Source organism: Carettochelys insculpta, chromosome 3 (genome assembly GCF_033958435.1).
Source record: "Carettochelys insculpta isolate YL-2023 chromosome 3, ASM3395843v1, whole genome shotgun sequence".
Taxonomy (NCBI): domain Eukaryota; kingdom Metazoa; phylum Chordata; order Testudines; family Carettochelyidae; genus Carettochelys; species Carettochelys insculpta.
In genome coordinates, this window is record NC_134139.1 from 211,364,349 (window position 1) to 211,382,774 (window position 18,426).

An 18,426-nucleotide genomic window follows, 5' to 3' on the forward strand; every position below is an offset into this window, starting at 1 on the left:
CATTGCCATGGGTTCAAATGGGCCTCTCAATAATGTCTCTAGGAACCAAGTTCAAACTCCATGGGGGAAAGATAGGTCACCTTGGAGGGTAGAGGTTGGTCAGGCCCTTAAGGATGAGCAAAGACCAACGTGGCATCTACTGTGTGCCTGAAGGCCGATAGTTCTGTTAGGTGCACTTTTAAAGATGCCAGCACTAGGCCTTGCCACTTGAGGTCCAACAAGTAGTCAAGGATCACGTGGATCAGTGCTTCACTCAGAGACAGTCATCTGGAAGAGCAACAGATCATGAACCTCTTCCATTTTTGAAAGGTAAGTCTCGCAGGTATTTTGTCACCTACTCTACAGCAGAACTTTACCTGTTCTGAGCACAGGTTCTCAGCACTGTCACACAAGCAGTGAGCCATGCTATGAGGTGAAGTGTGTGAGGGTGGAGAAGCAATCTCTGGTCCTGGGTTAACAGATCTGGTTAACAGCTGCAGAGTGTGGAATGGCATCCCATGCAGGAGCAGAAACCAATGTTGATGCACCCATGACAGGGGTACCAGTATTAGTCTAATTCCATCCCTGTTGACCTTCTCCAGAACTCTAGGAATTAATATCGTCAGGGGAAACACATAGAGTAAATGGGCCTCTCCAACTCATTAGAAAGGCATCACCTCGCGACCCAGCTCCCAACGCTGTTCTGGAGCAGTAGTGGCGGCACTGCTGATTGAGATGAGCTGCATATAAATCTATTGCAGGAAATCCCCGTCGGTGAAGTATGGGATGGAGAACGTCGAGGCAAATTTCCCTCTCGTGATCTGGTGCAAAGCACCTGCTTGAGGTGTCCATCTCTGTATTGTTGACACCCAGTAAATATGACACTACCAGTGTTATGCCATTGAGAATACACCAGTTCCACAGGTGGATCTCTTCCACGCATATTGAGTGAGAGCGTGCATCCGCTTGTCGATTGATATAATATATCATGGCCACATTGTCCGTAAGTATCTTTATGGCTGCATTCCGAGTACATAGGAGGAAGTTCTTGCATGCATTGAACACAGCCCTGAGCATTAACAGGTTTATACGAACGTATGTCTCCATGTTGGACCATCACCTTGTATGGACTGACCGCTTAGGTGGGCCCCCCACCCTATAAGGGAGGCATCTGTTATCATCAATGCGGTCAGTTGAGGCTGGTGGAATATGCCAGAAAGGAGGATGTATGGCACAGTCTACCACTGTAGTGAGTGTAGCATGTTGCTCAGCACTGTGACCCATTTGTGGATACTGTGACTTGCAGACACATAAATGGTCGCTATCCAATGCTGGATGCACTAAAAATCACAGAATCAAAGGGCTGGAAGGGACCTCAGGACGTCATCTAGTCCAGCCCCCTGCTTCAAGCAGGATCAACCCCCACTAAGTCATCCTAGACAGGACCTTGTCCAGCCGGGACTTAAAAACCTCAAGGGATGGAGAATCTACCACCTCTCTAGGCAACGCATTCCAATGCTTCACCACCTGCCTGGTGAAGTAGTTTTTCCTAATATCTAACCTACACCCTTCCCTCTTCAACTTCAGACCATTACTCCTTGTTCTGCCATCTGACACCACTGAGAACAGTTTCTTACCCTCCTTTCTAGAGCTCCCCTTCAGGAAGTTCAAGGCTGCTATTAAATCACCTCTAAGTCTTCTCTTCTGTAAACTAAACAAGCCCAAATCCCTCAGCCTCTCCTCATAGGTCTTGTGCTCCAGACCCTTAATCATTTTTGTTGCCCTTCACTGAACCTGCTCCAGCAAATCCACATCCTTTTTATACTGGGGGGCCCAAAACTGGACACAATATTCCAGACGTGGCCGCACCAGTGCCGAATAAAGAGGAATAACTACTTCTCTAGATCTCCTTGAAATGCTCCTCCTAATGCACCCTAGTATGCCCTTAGCCTTCTTGGGTAGAAGGGCACATTGTTTACTCATATCCAGCCTTTCATCCACCATAACCCCTAGGTCCCTTTCTGTCGTACTGCTGCTGAGTTCAGGTCCCCAGCCTGTAACAATGTTTGGGATTCTTCCGCCCCAGGTGCAGGACTCTGCACTTCTCCTTATTGAACCACATCAGATTTCTTTTGGCCCAGTCCTCCAATTTATCCAGGTCACTCTGGATTCTCTCTCTATCCTCCAATGAATCTACCTCTCCCCCGAGTTTTGTGTTATCTGCAAACTCGCTGACGGTGCAATCCAGTCCCTCATCCAGGTCATTAATAAAGACGTTGAATAACACCGGCCCCAGAACTGAGCCTTGTGGCACTCCGCTTGAAACAAACCGCCATCCAGATATTGAGCCATTGACCACTACCCGTTGGTCCCAACCATCAAGCCAGCTTTCTATCCGTCTTATAGTCCAAGGATTCAATCCATATTTCCTTAACTTATGGACAAGAAATCTGTGGGAGACCATATCAAAAGCCTTGCTGAAGTCAAGGTATATCACATCCACTGACTTCCCCATGTCCACAGAGCTTGTTACTTCATCATAGAAGCTAATCAGGTTGGTATATGTGGGCATGTGTGTTGAACCACATATGTGGTGGCCACCATGTGACCTATAAGTTGTAAGTAAGTCATAACTTGTACCTCTGGGCTGGCTGATACCATGTGGATGAGATCTTGGATTGTCCGATAACGCTGAAGTGGGAGCCACAACAGAATCCAGGTGTGCACCTGTGACCTCTGTATTTTGCATGGGTTCCATGATTGACTTTTGGTCATTTATAATAAGGCCCAGAGCAATAAAGGTAGCCTTGGTGGTTTGTAGCATCACAGTAATGTCCACTTAAGATGCTCCTCTGAGAAGGAAATCATCCAGATATGGAAAAATGACGATGTCAAGACGTCCAAGATGCACTGCAACTACTGCAAGGGTTTTTGAGAATACCCTAGGAGCTGTGGTGAGGCCAAAGGGCAGAACCCTATACTGGAAGAGTTCTTCGCCTATGATGAACCGGAGGAAGCATCTGCGGGTGGAATGGGTAGTTATGTGGAAGTAAGCATCCTGGAGATCAAGAGCCACAAACCAATTGCTGTGATCTAGCGCCAGAATGATAGATGCCAAGGTAACCATTTTGAACTGTTGCTTTTGCAGATAAACGGTTCTGGTTTCGAAGGTCCAGTACTGGCCTCCACCCCACAGATTTCTTCTGGGTGAGGAAGTATCGGGAGCAGAATCCTCTCCCTCTGAACTTGTCCAGTACTCTTTTTACAGCTCCTATGGATAGGAGATGGTTCACCTCTTGTCTTAAAACAATCTTGTGAGAGGGGTCTCTCAAGATGACAGGGTGGGAGGTGTAGTAGGTGGAAAAGCATGGAGAGCGATAGTGTACCCTGACAAAACTATTTCCAGCACCCATTCGTCAGTTGTTATCTGTGACCACTGGTTGTAATAAGGTCTTAGGCAATGATGAAATAGGCTCAACAGGGCAGGGAGTAGGAATGGTGTGGTGGTATCGCAGCTGTCAATCAAACTATTGAAACTTGCTGTCTTGACTACTGCAATGTTTGATTGCAGGGCTGGTTATTCCTGCAACTCAACAACCTCTGCGTGGACCTACACTGATCAAATTGCCTTTGGTGGAACTGTGTCCTTCGGAATAGTTGATTGTACCTTCTCTGGTATGGACCAAATCGTCTATGTCTACAACGTGGCATGTACGTGCCCAAGGTCCTTAAGGTGGTATGCAAATCTTTGCTGGAATGCAGTACTGTATCAGCAGCTTTGGCAAATAGCTTGTTCTTGTCAAAGAGGAAGTCCTTCATCTTTTTTTGGAGCTCCTTGGGGACGCTTGAGGTTTGCAGCCAGGAAACCCATCTCATTACTATAGTTGTGGCTGTAGAACGAGCCGCTGTAACAGCCACATCAAGGGCGATCTGCATTCTTATTCTGGACATGGCATAGCCTTCTTGTACAATAGCCTTTAGTATGGGTTTCTTCGCATCTGGCAGTTGGAATTTCACATCAATGAGCCCATAGCACTGCCGACGTTTTATCCCAAACCACGCTCATCAGCACGTGAAGTACAACTGCACTCATCAGATGTGAGACGGGCGTTAGCCTTTCATATGGAGAGAACCAAGCCCTTTCAGAAGACAGATAAGCTGGTAGTATCCACAGCTTGGTGTTACAAGGGCAAAGCAATATCGTTCACAAAGACTCTCTAACTTTATTAATGCCGTTAGTTATCAAAATTATGGTTAGAAAGATGAGCAGCATAGTTGGCAATTCTCAACAATAATGTAGATGAGGAATAGATCTTTCTGCCAAAGAGATCAAGATGTTTAGAGTCCATATCTGATGAGGTCAACTTATATTATGGAGCCTTTGACCTGTGCTGGAAGGCCTCTACCACCAATGAATTTGGTCGCGGGTGTGTAAAAAGGTATTCCATGCCCTTTGAGGGCACAAATTATTTCTTGTCTGCCCTTTTATTAGTCGCTGGGGCAGACGCTGGTGTTTGCCATATATTGTCAGGTACTTCCACTATCGCCTCACCTAGAGGGACAGCGATTTTGGACATGATCGGAGGTCTTAGGTTCTCCAACAGACCCTGTTGTCTTTCCTGGACCTCCGCCAATTTCACACCTTGGCTGGTGGCTACCCTGTGGAAGAGGTCCTGGAACTGTCTGAGGTAGTCCAGAGGGGAGACATCCCCAAGTATAACTGCCTCATTGGGTGATGAAGATGATGCACTAGTTGGCGAGGTGACTCGGAGCAGCCACTCGGTCTCAGAGAAATGAGCCTCCTGCTCTGATGTGTGGGGAGAAGGGGACACAGGTCGCATTTCCAAAGGAGGTGGACCCGTGGGGGTGTGGCTTGGTGCCCACAAGACAACTGAAGACCTTTTTTGTGACTCCCTGTGGACGTGTCTAACTGGCTCATGGCACTAGTGGCTCTCACAATCATGAGTGAGAAGGAGCAGTGGCGGTGCCTCCAGGGGAATAACATCTATGTGGGGGTGGTACCTGTACCCATGCCTGTGCCATGAATAGTATGAACGAGCGCAAACTGAGGAAGATGGCTGCTGTTCCTGTTTGACTTTGTAGAAGGATGGTGACTGTGGTCTCAGAAAGGGGGACAGTGACTGTGATCTCTGGAAAGGTGACGGTGACCATGGCCTGAGAAAAGGAGATGGAAAGGAAATACGGCCTGGAGAAATGTCCGACATGTATAAGATGGGAGGTGAAGGTGAACGCTGTGGTGAAAACTCAGGAGTATGCCCGCAATGGCGCTTGGACTTCGAAATAGCTTTTAGGACTTTTTCAGTAGTTGGTCCCTTCCCTGGTGCTGGTGCCAGTGCCATCACTTGCCATTCCGATGCAGGTGGTGCCATCACCGTCGGTGCCGCAGTAGGTGGTGCTAGTGTTGTTGCCGTTGTCAGTACCGAGGTAGCGGTGCCGTTGCAGCACTCCTGGTCACTGGTGCTGTGGGCTGCTGATGTGGTGTGGATACTACCCCCGGTGACAAATTGGAGCAGTCCGGTGCTACCAGGGTATCTGTTTCTGCTCTGTGTTTCAGTGCCAATGACAAAGCAGATTTCTTTATCTTGGCCTTTTTAACAGTAGAGCCAGACATAGCTTTGCCGTCTCCTCCCTTGCTCATCCTTGGGTAGAGAGCGAGTGGGAGATGCTCTGGGCCTCTTATGTGCAGCTGCTTCCGCAGAAAGGGCCCTGGGCTTGTACTGACTGCCATGGTCAGAGGTCTCCGCAGTCTCCCGGGTAGCAGACTGGAGGGCTTTGTCAAATAAGATCATTTGAAGTCACATTTCTCTCTCTCTACAAGCCCAGTAGGTCAACTTGGAGTAGTGAGGACATTTTTGCGGGACATGTTCTTCATTGAGGCATCGAATGCAGCAGGAGTGCCCATCAGAGGCCACCATTCCCTCATGGCATGAATTGTATTTTTTGAGTCCAGTCACGCGCAGCATTATTATATAACTTCAGAGGCGAACTAGAATAATCACTAAAACCACTAACATCTACGTTTTTAAAAAATGTAGAACAAGTTAACAGGGAACAAAATTGAACAACAAGGGAGTCCATTAGCTTTGGTATAACAGGAACAACTATAAAACATTTTTTTTTTTAGGGTCAGGAATGAACCAAACTGGAACGAAGTCCAACTTCAACAGGAGCAATAAAAGAGAAGGAAAAGACACTTTTCTTCAAATGCTGAGAAGACAGAGTCCCCGTCTGCAGCCCCTGGCGGCTGAGACAAACTGGCTTAGACTGGACCGCGCATGTGATCAAAAGAGCACGAAGCAGCGCGCTGGAGCACATGCACGTGTGGTCCAGCTGAAAATGGCCACGGAAGATCTCTGGTCTGCAGCACCAGGGCAAGCCTGACACCTAAGGTGGAGCACCCATGGGGACACTTGGAGAAGTGCTCCTCCGATCCCAGGGCAGGAAGTGCAGCCCATTTCGAAAGAACATGTATGTAGACACTCCACGGGCCACTCTTTCGAAAGAGGAGTCCTCCATGGTGTCAGCCAGCTGGCGCACGGAGATGCTCTGGCTGGTGTCAGCAGTGCTCTATGCTCCACGAGTCTGTCTGTGTTTACAGCTGCGGGGACCCAGAAACCCCATGACAGGAATCAGAGTGTGTTAGCAGCAAAGGCATGAACTGCCGCCAGAACACCCTCACAGCCACCCCCTCAACTTCAAAATAGCATAACGTCAAACAGTCAGTCCCCACAGGCCCCCCCGTCAGAGCCCTCACAGGGGCCCACACAGGCCCCCCCAGTGGGCCCCTTCCTAGATAGAGCCAGAGCTCAGAGACCTCCTGGGCCTTTGGGCAGAGGAGGCGGCCCTCCAGGAGATGGGGGGCAAGTGTTACAACGTGGCTGCCTTCTCCTGGCTCGCCACCGGGCTGGCTGCCCATGGACACACTACCTGCAATCCTGACCAAGTCAGAAGCAAGGTCAAGGAGGTGCAGCAGGGCTATGCCTGGGCCCATGACTCCACTGTCTGCTCAGGGGCAAGGCCCGCATCCTGCCCCTTCTTCCAGGAGCTCAGAACCTTCCTGGGGCCCAGGGACAGCTACTCTGCATGCCATCCTGTACATCATGGAGGAAGTTGACATAATAGGCATCTCAGAAACATGGTGGAATGAGGACAATCAGTGGGACACTATCATACCGGGATATAAATTATATCGGAAAGACAGAACAGGTCGTGCGGGTGGCGGAGTGGTACTATATGTGAAGGATAATATAGAATCAAATGAAGCAAAAATCCTAAAGGAATCAAAATGTTCCATAGAATCATTATGGATAACAATTCATTCCTCTAATATGAATATGGCATTAGGAATATATTACCGACCACCTAACCAGGACAGTGATAGTGATGCTGAAATGTTAAGGGAGATTAGAGAGGCTATCAAAATAAAAAACACAGTAATAATAGGAGATTTCAATTATCCCCATATTGATTGGGTGCATGTCACCTCAGGACGGGATTCAGAGATTAAATTTCTTGATGCCTTAAATGACTGCCTCTTGGAGCAGCTAGTACAGGAACCCACAAGGGGAGAGTCAATTCTCGATCTAGTCTTGACTGGAACGCAGGATCTGGTCCAAGAGGTAACTGTTACTGGACCGCTTGGAAATAGTGACCACAATATAATAACTTTTAATATTCCTGTGTTGGGAAGAACACCGCAGCGGTCAAACACTCCAGAATTTAATTTCAAAAAGGGGAATTACACTAAAATGAGGACGCTATTTATACAGAAACTAAAAGGTAGAGTAACTAAACTAAAACCCCTGGAAGCTGCATGGAAACTGTTTAAAGACACCATACTAGAGGCCCAACTTAAATGTATAACCCAAATAAAAAAACACAGTAAGAGACCTAACAAAGAACCACCATGGCTAAACAGCCATGTTAAAAAGGCAGTGAGAGAGAAAAGGGCAGCTTTTAAAAAGTGGAAGTCAAATCCTAGTGAGGAAAATAGAAAGGAACATAAACACTCCCAAATTAAGTGTCATAATGTAATAAGAAAAGCCAAAAAAGATTTTGAGGAACAGCTAGCCAAAAATTCAAAAAACGATAGTAAAATGTTTTTTAAATATATTAGAAGCAGGAAGCCTGCTAAAAAAGCAGTGGGGCCCTTGGACGATAAAGATATAAAAGGAGCGATCAAGGAAGACAGTGCCATTGCGGAGCGATTAAATGATTTCTTTGCTTCAGTCTTCACGGCTGAGGATGTTACAGAGGTTCCTAAATCTGAGTCAGCCTTTTTAGGTGACAAATCTGAGGAACTCTCTCAGATTGAAGTGACATTAGAGGAGGTTTTGGAGTTAATTGATAAGCTGAATAGTAACAAGTCTCCAGGACCAGACGGTATTCACCCAAGAGTTCTGAAAGAACTCATATGTGAAATTGCGGAGTTATTAACAGTGGTTTGTAACCTATCCTTTAAATCCACTTTGGTACCAAATGACTGGAAGATGGCCAATATAACGCCAATATTTAAAAAAGGCTCTAGAGGAGACCCTGGCAATTATAGACCGATAAGTTTAACATCAGTACCAGGCAAATTAGTAGAAACACTAGTAAAGAATAAAATTGCAAGGCACGTAGAAGAGCAGGAATTGTTGGGCAAAAGTCAGCGTGGTTTCTGCAGAGGGAAGTCGTGTCTAACTAATCTATTAGAATTCTTTGAAGGGGTTAATAAACATGCGGACAAGGGGCACCCAGTGGACATAATATACCTAGATTTCCAGAAAGCCTTTGACACGGTCCCACACCAAAGGCTTTTATGTAAATTAGGCGGTCATGGGATAGAAGGAAAGATCCTTTCATGGATCGGAAATTGGTTAAAAGACAGAAAACAAAGGGTGGGAATAAATGGTAAATTTTCACAATGGAAGAGGGTAACTAGTGGTGTTCCCCAGGGGTCAGTCCTGGGACCGATCCTGTTCAACTTGTTCATCAATGATCTAGAAAATGAGGTAAGCAGTGAGGTGGCAAAGTTTGCAGATGACACCAAGTTGTTCAGGACAGTCAAAACCAAAACAGATTGTGAAGAACTACAAAAAGATCTCAGCAAACTGAGTGACTGGGCAGCAAAATGGCAAATGAAATTTAATGTGGGTAAGTGTAAGGTAATGCATGTTGGAAAAAATAACCCAAATTACACGTACTACATGATGGGGTCAAATTTAGCTACGACAGATCAGGAAAGGGATCTTGGAGTTATAGTGGATAGTTCTCTGAAGACATCCACGCAGTGTGCAGCGGCAGTTAGTAAAGCAAATAGGATGTTAGGAATTATTAAAAAAGGGATCGATAATAAGACAAAAGATATCATACTTCCCCTATATAAAACTATGGTACGCCCACATCTTGAGTACTGCGTGCAGGTGTGGTCTCCTCACCTCAAAAAAGATATATTGGCATTAGAAAAGGTTCAGAAAAGGGCAACTAAGATGATTAGGGGCTTGGAACGGGTCCCATATGGGGAGAGGCTAGAGAGACTGGGACTTTTCAGTTTGGAAAAGAGGCGATTGAGGGGCGATATGATAGAGGTATATAAAATCATGAATGGTGTGGAGAAAGTGAATATAGAAAAATTATTTACCTTTTCCCATAATACAAGAACTAGGGGACAACAAATGAAATTGTTGGGTAGTAGGTTCAAAACTAATAAAAGGAAATTTTTCTTCACACAGTTCACAGTCAACCTGTGGAACTCCTTGCCGGAGGAGGCTGTGAAGGCCAGGACTCTATTAGGGTTTAAAAAAGAGCTTGATAAATTTTTGCAGGTTAGGTCCATAAATGGCTATTAGCCAGGGATAAAGTATGGTGCCCTAGCCTTCAGAACAAGGGCAGGAGATGGATGGCAGGAGATAAATCACTTGATCATTGTCTTCTGTTCTCCTTCTCTGGGGCACCTGGCATTGGCCACTGTCGGCAGATGGGATGCTGGGCTGGATGGACCTTTGGCCTGACCCAGTATGGCCATTCTTATGTTCTTATGGCAGATGAGCTACACCCCAGGGACATGGAAGGAGGCTGGACCCCCAGGCAGCACCACTCAGCTGAACGCTGACCTGCCCACAGAGTGGTCCAGTGAGGAGGGGGACCTTGTCATCAACCTCTCCTCATGGTGGTCCAGCTGGAAGACAGCCAGCCGGGCATCATCAGATCTTGTTGAGGGACCCTCTGGTGAGAACCCAGTGGGGCGCACACCCCAGCTCCCATGGCACTGTCCACCACTATGGACAGGTCTGGGTGGAGGGGTTCCACGGACCTGGAAGGGGGTCTCTTTCAAAGGAAGAGGTCGAGGGTGGCTGTGATTGCCATGGCCAGCAGGGCGACCGTGGAGTTCATGATGGCCACTGTCAGTTGCTGTTGTGGGTCCATCTGGCTGTGCGAAAGCCCTCAGGTCAGTGCACTGGCTCTTGTCAAAGTTTGACTCAGACTCACAATTTATCAGACCACTCTGTTTTATTAGCAAAGCCGCTCTGCTAATACATTTAGAAGTGAGCCCCCCGAGTGGGGCTTGTGTCTCTTAATTTATACAGTTTTTTGGAGAACAAGTTACAGACAAGTTACAGACAAAAGGTAGAAAAAGAGTTTAGTCACCACCCTTCGAGATCCCTGAGACCAGTCACGTATCTTTAATTACCTGCCACCCTTAACAATCTCCTTTAACAGCTTCCAGTTAACTTAACTAATTGCCCTTCACACCTTCCATTCTGATGCCTGCTTCTTAGACGTGCTGGCTCCATCTTAACTGCTTCTCCATTCAAAAGCTAACTGTCCCTACGTGTGCTCCCTCAGATACTTTGTAACATGTTTTGGCATGTCCCTCTCATATACAATGTATCCAGCATGTCCCCTTATACAACGTTATACTTATACAATGTTATACTTCCACACTCTGCAGGGCATGTGTACATCTGCAGGCGTCAGCGTGTGCAGGGCGAGGGTACTTGGGAGGGGCCCTTTAAGGAAATGGCTGGCTGTGGGCCCGGAAGGGCTTGTCCGCCATGCAACCCCATCTGGGGCATTTCCCAGCCCTTTCTTTTGAAAGGGTGCTTGTGGCAGTGTGGATGGTCTCTTTTGAAAGAGCACCTCATCCTTTCAAAAGGGTGAATAGGAGGTGCCAGCTGCTGTTTGTGTGTGGATGCTCCATTTTGCAATGTGATCTTTCAAACTGTGAATTTCAAATGAGCGCCTTTCGCATTTGTGCTGTAGTGTAGTGCAAGGGAGTCTGAAGAACAGCTAGCCAGAAACTCAGAAAGTAAATAGTAAACTGTTTTTAAGTACATCAGAAGCAGGAAGCCTCCTGAACCACTGGATGGTCGAGATGCTAAGGGAGCACTCCAAGACAATCAGGCCATTGCGGAGAAACTAAATTAATTCTTTGCTTTGGTTTTCAGGGCTGAAGATGTTAGGGAGATTCACAAACCTGGGCCATTCTTTTTAGGTGACAAATCTGAAGAACCGTCCCAGATTGAGATGTCATTACAGGAAGTTTTGGAACAAACTGATAAATTCAATATTAATGGTGCACAGCCACTCCCCCAGCAGACTGTGGCATATATATAATACGCAGGTCAGATACAGCCTGCAGGCCATATCCAAGTGTTAAGCAGGATGGATCTTGCCTGCCCTTGGTGCTTAAGACCTTGTCTCCTAGGTGAGCCCTACCCCCTCATTAACCACAGAGGAGGGGGTAATGACAAGGCTGACTGAGGCTGAGCAAAGATGATAAAGAAAGGTACCAATGAAGAGCCCTTTGGCACCTTAAAGAGTAACAAATTTACTTGGGCATAAGCTTTTATGGGTTGGATCCCTCATCTTCATGCATCAGGTTGTTTTTGCTGAAACAGACTAACATAGCTATTCCTCTGAAACAAGGTACCAATGGTTCAAACAGTCACCAGACACAATCCTAACTGCCCCAGTAACTCCCTCTCTAACTCCCCTCGTTGTGGTCCTCTCATTGCTAGCTTCACCAGCCATCTCCCTCTGGGACCTCGATCACTATGGCTATGGCCACACAACAAAGTTATTTCAGGATAACAGCTGTTATTTCAAAATAACTTTGCTGTCATCTACACTACACACATTATTTCAAAATAATAACAGAGAGGAAGCCGTGCTAGTCCATACACAATCAAAACAAAAAGCAGTCAAGTAGCACTTTAAAGACTAGCAAAATAATTTATTAGGTGAGCTTTCGTGGGACAGACCCACTTCTTCAGACCATAGCCAGACCAGAACAGACTCAATATTTAAGGCACAGAGAAACAAAAACGGTAAGCAAGGAGGACAAATCAGAAAAAGATAACCAAGGTGAGCAAATCAGAGAGTGAAGGGGTGGAGGGGAAGGTCAAGAATTAGATTGAGCCAAGTATGCAGATGAGTCCCCTATAGTGACTCAGAAAGTTCCCAAGTTTAAATCGTGATGGGAACTTTCTGAGTCACTATAGGGGCGCGTCTGCATACTTGGCTCAATCTAATTCTTGACCTTCCCCCTCACCCCTCCACTGCTCACCTTGATTATCTTTTTCTGATTTGTCCTCCTTGCTTACTGTTTTTGGTTCTCTGTGTCTTAAATATTGAGTCTGTCCCACGAAAGCTCACCTAATAAACTATTTTGCTAGTCTTTAAAGTGCTACTTGACTGCTTTTTGTTTTGATATTTCAAAATAAATTTGAAATAGCAGGTGTGTTATTTCAAAATTGGTAAACCTCTTTGCAGGAGGAATAGCATCCTGTGTCTCAGGCTATTGAAGAACAAGGGGTTCAGAGACACGCAGCAAGAATGATCAAGGACTTGAAAACATCTCCTTTGAAGGGAGAGCAAAAAGATTGGGACTGTTCCCCTCAGAGACAAATAAGGGGATGTGACCAAAGTACTTAAAGGAATGGCTAGCCTAGAGAAGCGACACTGGGAGCCTTCTGCTCTTCTTGTCTCACAACAAAAGAAAAAGGGTGCAAACAAAATTAAAATGAGGGAAATTCAAATCCTCTGCAAAGGAATATTATTAGCCTGTGGAACTCTTTGCCACATGAACTTGTTCAGCCCAAGGACATAGTGAGAGACCGAAAGGGACTAGGAATTTACCTAGATTATAAGACTATACGGTGTAACCAGAGTTAATGCTAGAAACAAAGTTATGGAGGAGATTTTTAACCTGCTTCAGGGGTTAAGCTTGGCTTGTCAGCTCAGTGGTGCACACTGTCTTTTCATTCTGCATCTACGCAGTGCCTTGTGCCATGGATGCCTGGCCCAGGACTGCGCTCCTAGGCACTGGGGTCATAGAGAGCTAGTCTAGCAGTTAGCGCTCAGTGAACTGCATGTGGCAACTCGGCAGTACCTTAGCCCAGTCATTCTCAGCCATGTATCTGGGGCCCACTGGGGGCCAGGAGCAGGTTTCAGGTGGTCTGCCAAACAGGACCACTCTTAGACTAACAAGATGCCCTAACGGGCAGGGCAAAAGTCAAAGCCCTGCCCTGCAGGGTTGACGTTTGGGACCCTAAGCCCTGACATCAGGGGCTGAAGCCAAACCCTGAGTGATTTAATTTTTGAGGTCGCCCATGGTGTGAGGCCACAGAACGTAAGAACAGCCATACTGGGTCACACCAAAGGTCACCTAGCCCAGTGAATATAGAAAAATTAAATTATTTACCTTTTCCCATAATACAAGAACTAGGGGACACCAAATGAAATTGATGGGTAGTAGGTTCAAAACTAATAAAAGGAAATTTTTCTTCACACAGCGCACAGTCAACCTGTGGAACTCCTTGCCCGAGGAGGCTGTGAAGGCCAGGACTCTATTAGGGTTTAAAAAAGAGCTTGATAAATTTTTGCAGGTTAGGTCCATAAATGGCTATTAGCCAGGGATAAAGTATGGTGCCCTAGCCTTCATAACAAGGGCAGGAGATGGATGGCAGGAGATAAATCACTTGATCATTGCCTTCTGTTCTCCTTCTCTGGGGCACCTGGCATTGGCCACCGTCGGCAGATGGGATGCTGGGCTTGATGGACCTTTGGTCTGACCCAGTATGGCCATTCTTATGTTCTTATGTCCTGTCTGCTGACAGTGGCCAATACCAGATGCCCCAGAGGGGGTTAACAGAATAGGTACTTATCATGTGATTAGGACCTGAGGTGCAAATATCAACCCTCAGGTCCATCAGAGAGGGTGAAGACTTCCTGGACACAAGGCAACAGATAATACTGCAGGAACAGCAGGCTGCCCAAAACAAGGAGGAGAACTGGAAGCATGTTATCTCCAGGAGGAGAAAACCCGTTCAGGTCTCTTCAATTCCAGTGGAGTTAAGTAACCGCTTTCAGCCTCTCTCCACAGGTGATAAGGCAGAGATAACTAGGGCTGACACCTCATAGGGATTGTATCTGAAAGAGTCCCCACAGTTTCTAAGGCATGGGATGCACAGCGCTAGGGATGGGAGTTCAATGACCACCACCCCTAAGAGAAAAAGACAGGTGGCGGTGGTCGGACGGAGTCATCCATCTGCTGTCCAGACCTAGAATCCCGGCAAGTTTGCTGCTTGCCTGGAGCTAGAATCCAGGATATTACAGAGTCCCTGCCAAAAATTGTTAAACCTGTAGACTATTACCCATTCCTGCTTCTCCACGTAGGAACAATGACACAGCTGAGAGCAACTTTGATGAGATCATGGCAGATTACGTAACCTAGGAAGGAAGATCAAGGAATACGGTGCGCAAGTGGTGTTCTCGTCTATGCTCCCTGCAGAAGGAAGGTGTCCGCGTAGGGATCGTCGAATCACAGAGGTAAACGCGTGGTTGCGTAGGTGGTGTAGCAGGGAAGGATTTGGTTTCTTTGACCATGGGATTCTTTCTTGTGAACAGGGATTGCTAGGAAGAGATGGGACCCACCTCACGAAGAGATGAAAGAGCATCTTTGCGGGCAGCCTTGCAAACCTAGTGAGGAGGGCTTTAAACTAGGTTCATCGGGGGAAGATGACACAAGCCCTGAGGTAAGTGGGGAAGGAGGAGGGAACAATCAAGTGGGTTTCCTGGGTGAAGAGGAGAAAGTGGGCCAATCATAATCATAAATTTCAAAAATCAAATGCAGAGAGAAACCTCTGAGCTGCAATTTATTTGCACATTTGACTCCATTAACCATGGATTAAACAGAGACTGGGAGTGGCTCGCAGCTTACAAGGGCAGTTTCTGTGCTCTGGGTGCTAGTATCTCCCCCTCAGACTGTGACAAAGGCTCACACCCCCATCTGATCTGACTTGTTTTTCACTCTTTTGATAAGTGCTGTTGATACTGGGCCATTTCCACCTTGCTGAATAGACCTTGTCAGCTCTGGCCCTCCCTCTTACTGGGACACCACTCTTTAAATACCCCTCTGAAACGCCCCCCCCACTCATGCATCTGATGAAGTGGGTCTTTGCCCACGAAACATATGCTCCAAAATATCTGTTAGTCTGTAAGGTGCCACAAGACTTCTTGTTGTTCTCAAAGCTACAGACTAACACGGCTACCTCTCTGATGGATGGCGGAGGTAACCTAGTGACAGATGATGTAGGAAAAGCTGAAGTACTCAATGCTTTTTTTGCCTCGGTCTTCACGGACAAAGTCAACTTCCCCATGATGGCCATAGACAGTGCAGTATGGGAAGGTGGAGGGCAGCCATCTGTGGGGAAGGAACAAGTTCTGAGCTATCTACAAAAATGAGATGTACACAAGTCCATGGGTCTGGATTTAATGCACCTGAGGGTACTAAGGGAATTGGCAGAGGTCATTACTGAACCTTTGACCATTATCCTTCAAGACTCTTGGAGATCGGGGGAGATACCCAATGACTGGAAGAAGGCAAACATAGTGCCCATCGTTAAAAAAGGAAAGCAGCACAATCCAGGGAACTATAGACCCGTCAGCCTTACCCCAATCCCTGGGAAAATAATGGAGGGGATCCTCAAGGAATCCATTTTGGAGCACTTGGAAGAGGAGAAAGTGATCAAAAGTAGCCAACATGGATTCACAAGGGACAAGTCCTGCCTGGCCAATCTGATTAGCTTCTAAGATGAGGTAACAAGCTCCGTGCACATGGGGAAGTCAGTGGATGTGATATACCTTGATTTCAGCAAACCTTATGATACAGTCTTCCACAACATTCTTGTCCATAAGTTAAGGAAATATGGATTGGATCCTTGGACTATAAGATGGATAGAAAGCTGGCTTGATGGTCGGGCCCAATGGGTAGTGGCCAATGGCTCAATATCTGGATGGCGGTCTGTTTCAAGCGGAGTGCCGCAAGGCTCGGTTCTGGGGCCAGTGTTATTCAACATCTTCATTAATGACCTGGATGAGGGACTGGATTGCACCCTCAGCAAGTCTGCAGATGACACAAAACTAGGGGGAGAGGTAAATTCGTTGGAGGGTAGAGAGAGAATCCAGAGGGACCTGGATAAATTGGAGGACTGGGCCAAAAGGAATCTGATGCAGTTCAACAAGGAGAAGTGTAGAGTCCTGCAACTGGGGCGGAAGAATCCCAAACATTGTTACAGGCTGGGGACCGACTGGCTCAGCAGGAGTACGATGGAAAGGGACCTAGGGGTTATGGTGGATGAAAGGCTGGATATGAGTAAACAGTGTGCCCTTGTAGCCAAGAGGCTAACGGCATACTAGGGTGCATTAGGAGGAGCATTTCGAGCAGATCTAGGCTATGTCTACACTAGCCCCAAACTTCGAATTCCCACGAGCTGATGGGAATAAGGGGACTTCGAAGTAGGTGGGGTCCTTTCGAAAAGGAGCCCCGTTGGGACGGCCGCGCAGCGCATCAATTTCGAAGTGCTGCGGCCGCCCACATGCTAATGAAGCGCTGAATATGCATTTCAGCACTTCATTAGTAAACTTCGAAATGGCCATTTGCGTGGCCATTTCTAAGTTTGGGGCTAGTGTAGACATGGCCCTAGAGAAGTAATTATTCCCCTCTATTAGGCACTGGTGAGGCCACATTTGGAATAGTATGTCCAGTTTTGGGCTCCCCAGTATAAAAAAGATGTGGATTTGCTAGAGCAGGTTCAGCAGAGGGCAACAAAAATGATTAGGGCTGGAGCACAAGACCTATGAGGAGAGGCTGAGGGATTTGGGCTTGTTTAGTTTACAGAAGAGAGGACTGAGGGGTGACTTAATAGCAGCCTTCAACTTCCTGCAGGGGAGCTCTAAAGAGGAGGGTGAGAAACTGTTCTCAGTGGTGTCAGGTGGCAGAACAAAGAGTAATGGTCAGAAGCTGAAGAGGGAGAGGTGTAGTTAGATATTAGGAAAAACTCCTTCCCCAGGCGGGGGGTGAAGCACTGGAATGAGTTGCCTAGAGAGGTGGTGGATTCTCTATCCCTCAAGGTTTTTAAGTCCCGGGTGCCCAAGGTCCTGGCTGGGATGACTTAATGGGGGTTGCTCCTGCTTGAAGCAGGGGGCTGGACTAGATGATCTCCTGAGGTCCTTTCCAGCCCTAGGTTCTGTGATTCTGTGATCCCTCTCCTGTCATCCATTTCCAGCCTCTGACACAGAGGCTGAGGCCACCATTCTCACCCATCCTGGCTAACAGCTACTGGTGGACCTAACCTCAGTGAATTTATCTAGCTCTTTTTGAACCTTGTTAAAATTCTGGTCTTCTCAACATCCTCTGGCCAGGAGTTCCACAGACTGACCATGTGCTACATGAAGAAAAACTTCCTTTTCTTAGCTTTAAACCTACCACCCATTAATTTCATCTTGTGACCCCTAGTTCGGCAGACAGGACTGGGTTGATATGGGAAACCTCTCTAGGTTTCCTCCACTTCTATGATTCTTAGTGATTGGGGTCCTTGGGCTGAAGGCAATCTGACTCTTTTGTGCTCTGTGGTGTATGGCAGTTTGACTCAGTTCAGCTTGCTGGGTGGCAGACAGACCAAAAGGCCCAAGGGGCCTGCCTGGGATGCCATGGTAAGAAGAGTTCACATTTTCTACATTTAATACTAGGTTGGTGAAATCTGAATGTAGAACATACAACCAGCTTGGGACATCTGTCCTGCATTCTGACAGCTGCCCTCAGGCTGGCACTCATGTGCATGAGCCACTGCAAAGAGCGGGAGGGGTATATGGCCCTCCCAATTACTATGTGTATTTACAAAATTGCTGTATCTGTCCAAAGCCTGGGAGCTTTGCCAGCACAAGTGCATTCTTTGAACCTGTGCACAAGCCCACATGCCGCTCACAGCCAATCCAGTCTGATGAAGACAGAAAATGCAGGGTGTTCTTCTCTACCAGCCTACAGCACATGCACCGACTGTGCAATGAGGGCAAGACAGGAGGCTTATATCAACACACCCTTGGTACTAGAGTGTACCAGCTGTGGCCATCCAGGGCTGCTGAAGTGCAAGATGTAGCCTG

At 47.0% G+C, this 18,426-nt stretch overlaps 1 protein-coding gene across 4 annotated transcripts in view; it reads right to left on the reverse strand.

The window, feature by feature from the left end:
- Positions 1–18,426, reverse strand: part of IFT172 (intraflagellar transport 172) — a 231,338-nt gene that overhangs the window by 21,015 nt on the left and 191,897 nt on the right. The gene's annotated exons all lie outside the window — the stretch shown is intronic.